The following is a 15,104-nucleotide window of genomic DNA, read 5'->3' as shown; positions in this document are numbered from 1 at the left end:
ATTTTCCCATTTCCTACATTTCTTATTAAATGAACTTTATTTATCTCATAACACGTCAATATTATCTAGTTATAGGTGTATAATCAAACAAATTACATTAAAAGAGCATATTAGCACAAAATGGCCCAAATATGGCCCATATGACTTCTATTCAGCCCATTTTCTACCTTTCTTGTCAAATCACCTTTTTAATTCTTATAACATGTCAATGTTGGGTAATATTAGGTGTCTAAGGCTAGAAATCATATCAATATAACATTTCATTAAGTTTTAGGACTTACCTCATCAAGCTGTTGAGTGTCCGTACAATGAGTCACAATGTCAAGCATGAATCTCATCACATACAAAGCACTATCAAGTCCATTTTCTTGTTGTGCGCACTAGCATATGACAAACAAATCACATCAGTGAAACATGAAAAGGAAATTAGCAAATATTTATAAACATAGATTTTGAAGATAATCACAATATCATGCAAATTACCAACGGTTACTTCCATGTTGGACCCTTTGGAGCACGACAATGTAGCTTCTTCATAACACTGTAGTAAATAAAGTACATTCAAATTTGATTATTCGTATGACTACTAAATTAGTTATTATTAGCAATAATCATCACTAGGTAGCTATATATATTTACTTTTACAATATAGACTTCACGAGCCACTTCTCCGATGATCGAGCTGAATCAAGGTGATAAATTATGTTATTGGAATTACAAATCACCATGAGGATCCAATACTCCCTACATAACTTCACAATAGACAAGCAAATTAATATTTAGGAGTCAACATATAATGAGGCCAAATCGATTGAATTTGACATGGTTAGACTTACTCTTTATAACATGGGGCGAATATAAACTTGTCTCTCGCACGCGCTGATTCCCTGATACTTTGCTCAACATAGTACAACACGTCATGGGGGTTGCCTATGATTCTAGTAGTGGATAACTGCTCGGGGCATAACCATCCAACTTTACAAGGAGAATCGGTTTCGATTAAGTGCTCCTATAGTGCTCTGCGTGCATGAACATTGAATAATTAATCACATGTAGGATAATCACCATACATTTGAATAACTTGAAAAAAGTGTAGATTATGTGGGAATTGAAGTACCTCATGAATGTTTGAATGAGAAAAATGTTAAGCTTTGCACCACGTAGAAATTCCTTCACATCTTCTTTGCTGATCCATGCAACTGTATCCTCATCATAGTGGAACATTGCCTTAAGAAGTGCAACTTCCATGGGATCGACCAAATGAAAAGCACGGTTGTGAAGAAAGGTCATGTCAGAAAAGAGCAATTGAAGAACAATGTCTTCAAATAGTGGAGTAGGTTGCATGGGTGAACCTTTCGAAGAGTGCAACTTCGACGCTTGTTCACTCTTGGACCTTTGTTCACTTAGCTTCTTCTTAGGTTGATCAATTCTTTTAGGATTCTCCACCATCTTTCTCTTTGAAGATTTGCTTCCATGCGAAATCTGAAATAGTTTGAGAAAGAATAAGTTTATAAGTTGAGAAATGAAGAAAATAGGCATATTATAAGTTATTTCGGCTCAAAATGGCTTTATTTTGATGAAATAAGCCCAAAAACTTAGAACTTTGCTTCTTTTATGTAATTTAAACTCACAATAACTTATAAATATGTAATTATAATATAGTTTGAGAATGAATAAGTTTATAAGTTGAGAAATGAAGAAAATAGGCAAGTGAGAAGCCATTTTGGCTCAAAATGGCTTTATTTTGATGAATTAGACCCAAAACCTTAGAACTTAGTTTCTTTTATGTAATTTCAACTGAAAATCACTATAAATATGTAATTATGAGATGGTTTGATAATGAATAAGTTTATAAGTTGAGAAATGAAGAAAATAGGCAAGTGAGTAGCCATTTCGGCTCAAAATGGCTTTATTTTGATGAAATGGGCCCAAAACTTAGAACTTTGCCTCTTTTATGCAATTTCAACTCACAATCACTTATACATATGTAATTATGAGATTTTTTGTTAATGAATAAGTTTATAAGTTGAGAAATGAAGAAAAAAGGCAAGTGAGAAGCCATTTCGGCTCAAAATGGCTTTATTTTGATGAAATGGGCACAAAAACTTAGAACATTGCTTCTTTTATGTAATTTCAACTCACAATAACTTATAAATATTTAATTATGAGATGGTTTGAGAATGAATAAGTTTATAAGTTGAGAAATGAAGAAAATAGGCAAGTGAGAAGCCATTTCGGCTCAAAATGGCTTTATTTTGATGAAATGGGTCCAAAAACTTAGAACTTTGCTTCTTTTAGGTAATTTCAACTCACAATCACTTATAAATATGTAATTATTATATTCTTGAGAATTAATAAGTTTATAAGTTGAGAAATGAAGAAAATAAGCAAGTGAGTAGCCATTTCGGCTCAAAATGGCTTTATTTTGATGAAATGGACCCAAAAACTTAGAACTTTGCTTCTTTTATTTAATTTCAACTCACAATCACTTATAAATATGTAATTATGAGATGATTTGAGAATGAATAAGTTTATAAGTTCAGAAATGAAGAAAATAGGCAAGTGAGTAGCAATTTCGGCTCAAAATGGCATTATTTTGATGAAATGGGCCCAAAAACTTAGAACTTTGCTTCTTTTATGTAATTTCAACTCACAAACTTATAATTATGTAATTATGATATTTTTTGAGAAAGAATAAGTTCATAAGTTGAGAAATGAAGAAAATAGGCAAGTGAGAAGCCGTTTTGGAAAGAAATTGCTTTTTTTTTTATGAAATGGACCCAAAATGTCACCTAATTAGCTTCTTTTATGTCATTTCAAGTGACATTCACTAATAATTATGTAATTATGATATGGTTTGAAAAATAACAAGTTCATAAGTTGAAAAATGAAGAAAATAGGCATGCGAAAAGCCATTATGCCGAGTGAGTTGAGAAAAAAAATGGCTCAAATTTTTTTTAAAAAAAGATACGCAACTTCCGCCAAACCGGAACACCCAAGGGAGCCTCCCCCGCTGCCGGAACAGCGAAGGCAGCCCGCGCCGAGGCCACAGCAGCCCTGGCAGTTGCCTGCCAAGGCTGCCGCAGCCTCGGCAGGCAGGTGCCATGGATCATCAAACGAATCATATTCTTCCTCATCCTCAACATCTCCAATGCCTAGGATTCTTCTTTTGCCAGCTAGCACTATAGACCATTTTGAATCCCCTGGGTTAGTTACGCAGAACACTTGCTTAGCTTGAGATGCAAAGATAAATGGTTCCGCACTATCATTCAAGTGGCCAAGATCTATAAGAGTAAAGTCCTCATATTCGACGTTACACCTGATATTATCAACCCACTTACACTTGAAAAGAGAAACCGTGAAGTCACAATAATCAAGCTCCCATATTTCTTGAATTCGACCATAGTATGACAACTCTGCATCGACAGGTGATTTATTCTTAGAACTTGCAAACTCCCTTGATGATGCCACAAGCGTTACACCACTGTTTTGGGTAGAGGAAGATTTCAAATCACGACCCTCGGTCCAAAAAGTGTACACATTGATGTCATATCCCTCAAATGAACGAACATCATCCCTAGGACCGTACGCAAGCCACCGTATTGTATCGGTCACATTAGTATCATCCAATCCACTCATTAATCGATCACGAAACCAATTAACAAACCTCTTATTATGCAGCTGCATAAGTGCCTTTTCACCTTTCGATGGAAATTCGTCACGCAAACTTGCCATGTGTTCGTCTAAATATGGATGCACATCTGAAACATGGTGCAACACATAAAGGTGTGCTTGTAAGAACTGATCTCGGTATGGTGTTTCAACCCAATTGTGCCATGACCATCAAGTCTACCTTCATGTCGAGAAGTAGGAAGACCAATAGGTTGAGCAAGGGCTATGTAGTCCACCACAAAGTTACCTATCTCCTCACCCACGGTCCCTTGCATCATACTTCCTTCAAGGTGAGCTCGGTTCCGTACTTTATCTTGTAATGTACCCATGTGTCTTTCAAAAGGGTAGCACCACCTCATGAACACTGGACTGCACAACTTAATCTCACGCACCAAATGAAGAACCAAATGAACCATGATGTCAAAAAATGAGGGTGGGAAATACATCTAAAATTTGCACAAAGCCACAACCACATCTACTTGCAAAGCATCTAGTGTACAAGGATCAAGAACTTTGCTAAAAATTGTATTCAAAAATGAAAAAAGGCTTGTAATCGCTTCCCTCACGTGTTTCGATAGAATACCACGGATTGCAATCGGTAGGGATACTTGCATCATAATGTGACAATCATGGGATTTCATACTTGTCAGCTTCAATTCTCCATTTAAGGTTACAAATCTTTTCATGTTAGATGAGTACCCTGATGGAACCTTAATGTCGTATAGATATGAACAAAACATACGTTTCTATACCCTTGACAATGTATAGCAAGCCGGGGGTAAATAATTCTTTTCATCCTTCCCTTTACCCTCAACTTTCTTCTTTGACACATCTTTTGCCTTTCCCTTTCCCTTGCTCTTCTCCTTCCCTTTTTTCAAAACATTTTCATCTTCTTTTCTCGGTTCCTTCCCCTTTCTAACCTTTTCTTGAGGCCACAATTCTGGACGAATCCCCATCTCTTTCAAATCTAACCGTGTACCCTTTCCGTCCTTTGTTTTGCCTTGGATATTCATAAACGTTCCCAAAAGAGCATCACACACATTCTTCTCTATATGCATCACATCAAGACAATGCCTAACGTCATGTTCTCTCCAGTGCGGAAGCTTCCAAAAGATTGATTCTTTCATAAACAGAGCAGTTGAGACCACAATTTTTTCTGATTTTCCAAACACCGTTCGTATCCCTTTCACCCGAGCACAAATCTCAGCACCAGTCAATGGTCTAGGCGCAGTATCCTTTTCCACTGTTCCATCGAAAGCCTTTTTCTTCCTACGGTACGGGTGATCACGCCTAAGGAACCTTCGAGTCCGTAGGTAGACATCTTTGTGAGAATGAGTAAGGTATACGCTTGATGTGTCATCAATATATATGGGACATGCTTTTTTCCCTTTGACCTTGTACCCACACAAGTTGCCATATGTAGGGAAGTCATTCATGGTCCACATAAGGGTTGCACGCAATGTGAACATCTCGTTCTAATGAGCATCGAAAACAGAAACCCCTTCGTCCCACATCTTTCTCAAGTCGTCAATAAGTGGCACAAGGTAAACATCTATGTTGTTTCCAGGTTGCCTAGGCCCCGTTATTAGCAATGAAAGCATTATATACTTACGTTTCATGCACAGCCAAGGAGGCAAATTATGAATCACGAAAAGTACCGGCTATGTGTTGTGTTGGGTACTAAGAGTGCCAAATGGATTCATCCCGTCCGTGCACAACCTAAGCCTTAAATTTCTGACTTCATCACCAAATTTCTCAAACTTCAAATCAATGTTCTTCCACTGTGGAGAGTTAGCTGGATGCTTCAGCATTCTGTTTTTCTTTCTTCCCTCTGCATGGCACCTCAAGTTTTTAGCGTCTTTTGGTATTGAGAACATACGCTTAAACCTTGGAATAATGGGAAGATACTACAACACCTTAGCAGGAGGTCCCTCCGTAAGGATTGCAACTCATGCGCTTGTAGCGCGACCGCTTGCATCGTGGACACTCCTGCAATTGTTCATACTCATTTCGATCCAGAATACAGTCATTAGGACATGCATGTATGTTCTTATACTCCAAACCAAAGGGACACATGAGCTTCTTTGCGTAATAGTAAGACTTAGGAATTTCATTCCCATCAGGCAACATATCACTTAATGCGGTCAACAAAGAAGTAAAACTAATGTCCGTCCACCCATGCTTCGAATTAATGTTGAAAAGTGTTAGCACAACCGATAGTTTGGAGTATTTTTTGCACCCAAGATACAAAGGCTTTTCGAAAGCCTCCGATAATAACTCAAACACTCCACCTTCAACACCATGCAACATCTCATCCACTTGTTCATCCTCGACCTCATCCTCCTGATCACCATCAGCTTCATCCTCACCATTATCAACAATATAGTCATCATTCTTGTATTCCTTGTCCACATGAATCTCATTGCTTCTAACACGCACATCATTTCGATCAAGATCCCCACTGTACTCTCCACTTTCTCCGTGCCAAATCCACACATGGTATAAATGCCTAAACCCACGATATAATACATGATCTCTAATGATTTCAACACTATCAACCACATTCACATTATTACAATCAACACAAGGACAATAAAGGCCTTTGCCACCCAGTTTGCGTTGATAAGCTAAAGCCCTCTCGCAAAACTCTTGAACCCCATTCCAAAATTCCAATGTATCGCGTCTACTATACATCCAACCACGATCCTTCTCCATATAGTAAATTGTCTCTAAACATATATAGCAACATATAATGAATAATGTGTAATTGCTACATATTTTATGTAAATCAAATTCAAGTACAAAACGTGAATATGCCATTCATATAGTGAAAAAATGCATGTTTCCAAATGGTCCTTATCACTCCAACCTAACCCATCCTTGAATGTCTACTCTCACTAGTGAATGTATGTCAACTTTCAAATTTTAAGGAAAATCCGGCAGCATTTCCCCCTAGTTCTCCAAGTACACGATGTAGATAATTAATTACCCATATATGTACCCAGAGAACATAGTGAGGAAATGGTAAGCCAAGATGTTCCTTAAAATCGAAAAGAAAACATACATTCACCACCTAAATGAGAGTACACATTCAAGAACAGTCCCAACCGGGGACTATTCAAGACTTTCTCCTAATAAGAAAGCCTTGAACGAGTATCTAGGCATATGATGATGCAAGTATTCTATATATTGTTGTATTTATTTGCAATTAAACAATACACAAGTTGCAATTTCATGAATAAACTTTTATTAAATGGATAAATAGAAAGAAATATAGCTAAGTAAAGTTTATAAGTCATACCTATATAGCAACTACCCACTTGAGCTTAATATGTTGTCCTCAAGCTAAACTCGTGCTTCAATTCACAAATCTATTAAAAAAAAACAATAACCAAAAATTAGGTTAAATATTAGGTATGTACTATTTCTTTCTCATAACATGTCAATTCACTAATTTATTTATAAGCTAAAACACATCATTCATCAAACTAACAATTGCTAAACAATGTATTCACTACTTTAATTCATCTAATTTATTCAAAATTGCTAAACTAACAAGGTTACTAATCTCTAATTTTTTCAAAATTACCCATCAAAACAACTTAAAAGTAACCATTCACCCATTCCAAAATTCATCTACTTTAGTAACAAGCAAGGTTACTAATCTCAAATTTATTCAAATATACCCATCAAAACAACTTAATATTAACCATTTAAACATTCCAAAATTCAACTAATTTAATAACAAAGTTCACTAATATCTAACTTATTCAAAATAATCCATCAAAACAACTTCAAATTAACCATTAAAAGTAACATACCAAATTTCACCTATTTAAGCACCAAGGTTAATATATATTCTATAATTATTTCAAAATTATCCACCAAAACACATTAACTTAACCATTAAAACATAATAAAATCCAACTAATTGAGTAACAAGGTTACTAATCTCTAATATTTTCACAATTTCCCAATTATATTCAAACCTAAAATTGAGAAAAATTATATTCAAACCTAAATTTTAATTTGCTAACAATGGTTCAAAATGCAAAACAAATTAATATATATAAGTATATAATTGGAAAATAATGTAAAAAAACAAAAAAATTAAAAGGAAAACCTTGAATGGAAGGAGAGAAGGAGGGCAGCTAATGGAGGAGGAGCCTCAGGGCAGGGCAGGGCAGGGCAGGGCTCCGTGGTGGAGGAGCCTCAGGGCGGTGGCGCGGCTCGGTGGTGGAGGATCCTCAAGGCGGTGGCGCGGCTCGGTGGTGGAGAAACCTCAGAGCGGTAAATGCTGGTGGCTGTTGTTATCGAACAATGTTGGTGGAGGAACCTCAGGGAAACAGCTTTGAAAGAGAAAGAAAGGGAAAACAGAAGGGCAGGGGAGAATTAAAGGTGGTTTTCGACACCTCTGGTGGCCGGTGAAGGTGGCGGCTGTGGTGGAGGGAAAAGGGGGAGGGTGTTCAATTCGCTCAGCTCTAATGAAACAGTGAGATGATAGAAGGTAGGGAATGAAAGAGAAAGAGAGGAAGGAGAAGAAATAAGGCCGCGTTTTTTTTTTTGAATTTGGCATCGGTTCAATTGGCACCGGTTCAGGCCAAACCGGTGCCATTTCTCTTGTTCTAAAATCCCGCCCATTTCTAGACCGATTTTGGCCACTGGTTTAGCCTAACCGGTAACATTTGGGGGCTGCCTATTGCTATTTTTCTACTAGTGTACACCCTCATCAACAACATCTTCTCCAACCTCATCATCAGCCCTCCTTTATCTCCTCGTTAGCATCACCATTTCCCTCTTCTACATCACCGCCATCACCACCATCTTCATCCAATTCCTCCATATCATCATTTTCACCTACAGTATTGTGTTCCACAAGACTTCCTCCATCACCACCGTCATCCCTACGTTCTTCAAAGTCTTGAGAAACACCAATACTCCTACCCACAACACTTCCCCTGTCATCTTCAACAATTTTTTCTACAGGTTGCAGATTTCTAACAAGCGGCCCAATACTGCCATCGGCTATCCAAGCCCTTCTTATATCTTTCCCTAATTGCCAAAGTAACTCAGCGACGCATTGCTCACGATGTCGATGCAACTGCGATAATAAATCTGTCGCTTCTTGTAACTTTGCTGTATAAGCAGCCTTGATTCTGGCTAATTCTTCTACATTAGCCTTCTCCTGCAGTCGCATGTCTTCCATCTCAGCACAAATAACATCAAGCCGGGTTACCAGCTCTCGCAAATCACTCATACCAGTCTTTTTTCTTATATAAACAAAGAATCTTTGAAAATCTGTAAACCAATTGAGCAACAAAATCGTGTAAAAGAAAATTGAAGAGAAATGGAAAATGTAATTTTAAATCATAAAATTTAAGTAAAAATCTGGTGTCTTAAATAATTTTTTTTTGTAGAGAAACAGAAATTAAAAGAAAGCTTTGAATGGAGACTTAAAGTCTTTGAGGACAGAAGAGATATAAATTAAAGGGAAACAGAAGAGAGAGAAAGTACAGAGGAAAAAGAAATAAAAGGCTACATTTTGCCGCCATATTCATTGACTTTGCATGGAAAACAACAACAAAACATATTAAAATACAATTAAACAAATAACATTACTATTTACACATGCATTGATAGTCAACAAAATATTTTTAAAAACTTATCCCTAATATAATTTCATATATTATGTATCTTAAATTAAATGTTAAAATAACATTAAAAAAAAATGTCAAGCCAAATTCACAACACATCTCAGCAATTTTAAAATAGGCCATCAAAAATTAAGAAAATCCTAACTAAAACTTTAGCTTCCAAGAAATGCATAAACTTTAGCAAGACCAAAAGTATACAAATTAAGCTACTCACATATCACTTCAAAATGAACATAACTAATGTGATGGGCATTACTCACACTATAATGCATGTTTCTGGATCAAATTTACTAATAAAAGAGAGTGATATTTCTTTTAAAGCTGTGATAATACTTTTAAATTATTTACACAAGCTAATCTCATGTTTGAGGATGATTGCCCAGTTGAGTAAAAAGAAGCTAAAAGAAGAGAACGGGTCACAATGCTACAAACATATAATGCTAAGTTGGCTGACAAACATCTTTCCATAACATAAAGCATCAACTAACAACAGTCCGATCTAATAACAAATAAAACATTAGCTAAGAAGAAACGTGTTCCAATAGCTAGATGTGGTAGTAGAACCAAAGGTCAAAAGATTCAGCTACTCAATAATCACTTCAAAGTTAACATAACTAATGCAGTTGGAAATTTCTTTCATCACAGTGTATGTTTTTATCTCCTCTTTACTAATACAAAAGTAATATTCCTCTAAAAGTCTTGCTAATTTTTAAAAATTACATACACATGATAATCTCATGTATAAGGATTGTCATCCTATTAAAAGGTAAATAGGTGGAATAAAAGTAATGAACAGAGTGCTAGCTAACATTTCACCTATGATGGTGAGAAGAATCTACTAATTAAATAGCAATATAGATAGTATGGAACAATCACAAAAATCTACAATACTAAGTACTTCACACCCAACCTACAACAATAAGCCACAATAAAGCATCAGCAAGGTCAAAAAATTCAACTACTCAGTAATCACTTCAAAATGAACATAACTAATGCAAATAGAAAATTTTTTCATTAAAGTGTATGTTTCTGACTTCTCTTTACTAATACAAAAGTAATATTCCTTTAGAAGTCTTGTTAATTCTCCTAAATTATGTACACATGATAATTCCATGTATAAGAATGGTCACCTTGTTGAAAGGTAAAGAGTTGTAATAAAAGTAATGAACAGAGTGCAAGAAACAAACGACACTCAGCTGGCTAGCTAACATTTCGCCTGTAATGGTGAGAAGAATATACTAACGCTAAGAACTTAAAATTAATAGCAATAACAATCAGAAAATTCTACAATGCTAAATACTTCACACCCAACCCACAACAATAAGCCACAATAGAGCATCAAATCGTGCTTCGACCAAATCATAGAATACACGTTCAAAACACTATCATTCTAAGAACTTAAATTTTAGTAGAAATACAAATAGCATAAAACAATTAAAAGGTATATTGTGCCTAAAACATAACCAAAAAAGCATTAGCTAAGGAGAAACGTGTTCCGATGGCTAGACATGGTAGTAGAACCAAAGGTCAAAAGATTCAACTACTGAATAATCACTTCAAAGTGAACATAACTAATGTGGTTGGCAATTTCTTTCACTACAATGTATGCTATAGTATCCTCTTTACTAATATATAAGAGTAATATTCCTCTAAAAGTGTTGCAAATACTTCTAAATTGCACACACAAAATAATCTCATGCATAAGAATGGTCACCATTTTCAGAGTAAAGGAGTTGGAATAAAAGTACTAAACAGAATGCAAGTAACAAATGAAACTTAGTTGGCTAACTAACACTTCACCTATGATAGTGAGAAGAGTATTTTCATGCTAAGATCTTAAATTTAACAGAAATATAGAAAGTATGAAACAATCATAAAGATCAACAATGTTAAGTACTCCATACCCGTCCCACAACAATAAGCCACAATTTACAACAGACCAATCTAATATCAAATACTGCATCAGCTCGTGCTTCTACCAAACCATTGAATTCACGTTCAAAACAATATTATTCTAAGAACTTTAATTTAATAGCAACACAAAAAGCACGAAACAAACATAAGGTCTAACACCCCTAAAAATTCACAGCCATTTCAGAACAAAAACCTCAACTAACAATAGACCAATCTAATAATAAATTAAACATTAGCCTGTTCTTCTCTCTAATCATAAAACTCATATTCAAGACACAACCATGCTACGGACCTAAATTTAACATCAATCTAAATAACATAGAACAATCAGAGGTTCTAAATTATTTTAAACCTTCATTCTAATTGTCTAAAATTTAGATTTCATTATTCCGATAGTTACGAATCTACATGATAAAAATGCATTAGATTAAAATTAACCATATATTAGATTTATATGTATTCACATGACATTAATGCATATGATTTGAATTGGTTCTGTTTTAAGTGTAGAATATGGTTTCACATGATAAAAATGCATTTTATTCTAGTTGGCTATATTTTAAGCCAAGAGCGTGAACTAACATGATGAAAATACCTTCAAGTATACTTGGTTATATTTTAAGTTTGTCTATCACGTTAAATTACACTAATGACTCATACCTTTACTCTCGTATGCAAAGAGTTGTTGTCATATGATTTAAGGAGTAGAACTTGACTTCCCTACAACTTAATGACTGACACTTGTAGTGGAATTCCTCTTAAATTATCATCTTAACAAGGAAGTGCACTACAAGTCTCACTTATTGAGTAATGGGATACTTCTTCAAACAGTTCCTTCTGCACTTATTCCTCTCCTAATCCATTCTCCACACCCATTACTTCATTTGTTTTGATGACAGAACTTTAATTCATGACATGATTCAGCAGCATATAATCAAGCCAAAGATGATAGATTAATCAATATCAATATAAAAAATTAAAGATCGAACCTTAAATCAAAGTTCTTCGATACATTTTTAACACCAATTTGTCTTGTTATATTTTGAACATCGAATATAAGATAATGGATAACACATGCAAGTGAAGAAACCTCATATCAAAAATATCCCAAATATAGATTAACAGAACCAAATTAGAAAACCCGTGAAAACCCGGGAATCCCATCAACTAATCTCAAAAAAAAAAAATATGATTAGGATAAAAGTAGAATTCTACAATTTCAAAACAATCTCAATTAACAGCAAATAGAAAATAATTATCCCAAATTCAGAATTTAAGAACCAAGATTATAAAACCCCGGAGAATCCATCAACTCATCTCATGAAATTCTGTGTTTTGTAAGAAAATAAAACGATCCAAATTCAAAATAATCTCAATTTGCAGCAATTAGTAAACCAAGTCAAAGATACATCCAAATAATAAATTATTATCAGAAATCAACAACGGAAAACACATGCATAGTGAAAATAGCCCAATTCATAACTAACGACAATTAACGAAACCCCAACTCAGAATATTCCCAAATACAGAATTTAAAAAACAAAATTTAAAACACAGTTCTCCCATCAATTGAACTCATGAAAATATATGATTTGCTTGTAGGCAGAATACCAAAATTTGCTCATCAATATCGCGAAAATTCCAGCCACCAACAAAAATTGCATGCAAATTAAATGACTAATTGTAATGTTATTAGTTTTTCAAAGTAAAGAGCAAAAACCCAATTGAAAATTACAGAATTACATAACTAAAATAAAAAACACAAAAATCCCATCAACTAATCTCATAAACAATCTGTGAATTGAAAATTACAAATTCGAAAAAAAAACTTAATTTAAAACAAAACCGAATTAACAAAGTTCACATTATGAAAATCGACAAAATTATGATTTGGGCGAAAGTAAAATACTCTAAATTCGACAAATTTCCAATTAACTACAAATAGAAAATACAAACAGAATACCAAATTATAGATCAATCAAACACATCAATAATTACCCGAAATTGTCATAAAAAATACAGTTAATTGCAAAGCTTGCATGCAAATCAAAGAACTCGTTGAACACTTTTACAGAAATCGAGAATAAATACTAACCGAAAACACTGCAAATTAATGCATGAAAATCAATCCGGCGTAATTCTCAGTAATCAGACAATCACGGAAACCACCGCTACCACCACCGCCACTATCCCACCATTCGAATTCGAATATACTTTTCCGATAAATAAAAACCTAATTTAAATCACACTATTTTGGAATTCGGAATTCAAAGAAAGAAATTCGTACAAAAAATATTCAAAATGACATAACAAAACTACGAACCACTTCCATGGAAAGTGAGAATTAGACTCAGATGAGAGAGATAGACAAATAGCTTTTATGAACGATGAAGCAATAAAAAAGGGAAAAGAAAATAAGGAGTATTGCATGCAAGGGCAATTTCATCCAAAAAAAAAGGAGTGCAATTTCGGCAGCTCAATACATCACTTAATTTTAATTAAAACACATAAACCACAATTATACTAATTAAAGTTAATAAATTTAAAAATAATCAACAAAAATCAACAAATCTTGATGGCAATTTTGCAATAACCAACAAAGAAGGGGTTACATTTGTAGATTCCACAACTCATTTTGTCAAAAAAGTCAAGAAAGTCAACCAAAAAGTCAAGAAAATCAACTAAATTCAACCTTTTGATGGCATTTTTGCAATTACAAACATAAAATGAGTAAGTTTTGGGCAGTTCACTATTTCTTTCACTAATTTTTGCCAAAAGTCCTAATTTTTTTCAACTTGTCACTTTTAAAGGTTGTGATACGGACGGAGTATTAGGTGAGTTTTAAGGGATCGCTTGGTTGGACTTTTTGAAATGGGTGGAGTAGAATTAAAATCCTTTTTTTTTATTGTCTATTAATTAGGCTTTGTTTAGTTATGGTACCTCATAGTCTCATACAGTCATACCAATATAATTCTAACTCAACCCAATGTATCCATCTTCTTAAAATCTAATACCCACCTCCATCTGGCTCCGTATCACCATATAATTCACATCGAACATAAAATGACTAATCAAAATAATATTAAAAAATTATTTTAAAAGTAAATTTCAAAAAATTAACACAAGATCAAATTTAAGAAAATAAGATTAAAACATATTAGATTAGAAAAAGTGAGTGATTTGCATGAATATTGTTATAATAATATAAACTAACTAAGTTAGTCCTGTGCGATGTACGGTTTTAGCAATAAAATATTTGATCATATATATTACTCCGCATAAGATATGATGTTAAATATTCTAATTAAATCCATAATTAAAATAAAATTATAAAAATGATAGCATTAGTATTTAGTGGTTAATATAGAAGGAAAGAAGGAAAAAATGAAAGAGCTACCGCGAATTACATAGTAATTTTTTTTTCTCTATAAGAATATTGTGTTGTTAGTCAGTTTAGTAAAAAAATTAAGTTTTTATGAAAATGTGTAATTAGTTTATTAGCTTTATCTTGAAAGGAAAAAAGAAAAAAAAAACTTAAAAAGGATGACGTCACTTATAGTTTTGGCAGGATTTTTTTTTAATAAAAACTGACACATAGGCAATGGTGATGTCAGCAGTTTCTACTTTAGTTAATGTTATTGATTCCTTGCATACGTTGATATATAAAATAAATTATTTTTTGGAGTATCATCCTCGTAGGTTCGAATCCAAGATTCGATTTTTCCTAATATAATTCGCTGACGACAGGGGTGGAGCTACAGGAGGCCTGGCAGAGGTCCGACCCCTGTAGCCCAATCCTGCGGCCTTTAATTATGTTGACTGGACCTTGCTGTTTTTTAGTGTATAAGTAAATAATTTCTTATA

At 34.2% G+C, this 15,104-nt stretch overlaps 2 long non-coding RNA genes across 2 annotated transcripts; both read right to left on the bottom strand.

The window, feature by feature from the left end:
- Positions 1 to 639: 639 nt before the first annotated feature.
- On the bottom strand, positions 640 to 1,154 carry LOC110711354. The gene is made up of 3 exons (XR_002509342.1): positions 1,118 to 1,154; positions 837 to 1,019; positions 640 to 752 (listed from the first exon to the last, which is right to left on the bottom strand). It is a non-coding gene; the product is annotated as an uncharacterized LOC110711354 (long non-coding RNA).
- Positions 1,155 to 1,255: 101 nt separating this feature from the next.
- On the bottom strand, positions 1,256 to 13,701 carry LOC110711353. Its single transcript, XR_002509341.1, has 3 exons — positions 13,336 to 13,701; positions 6,974 to 7,043; positions 1,256 to 1,482 (listed from the first exon to the last, which is right to left on the bottom strand). It is a non-coding gene; the product is annotated as an uncharacterized LOC110711353 (long non-coding RNA).
- Positions 13,702 to 15,104: the final 1,403 nt, after the last annotated feature.

Source organism: Chenopodium quinoa, unplaced genomic scaffold (assembly GCF_001683475.1).
Source record: "Chenopodium quinoa cultivar QQ74 unplaced genomic scaffold, ASM168347v1, whole genome shotgun sequence".
NCBI lineage: Eukaryota > Viridiplantae > Streptophyta > Magnoliopsida > Caryophyllales > Amaranthaceae > Chenopodium > Chenopodium quinoa.
The sequence above is the reverse complement of the archived record's forward strand: the minus strand, read 5'-3'. Positions and strand labels throughout refer to the sequence as shown.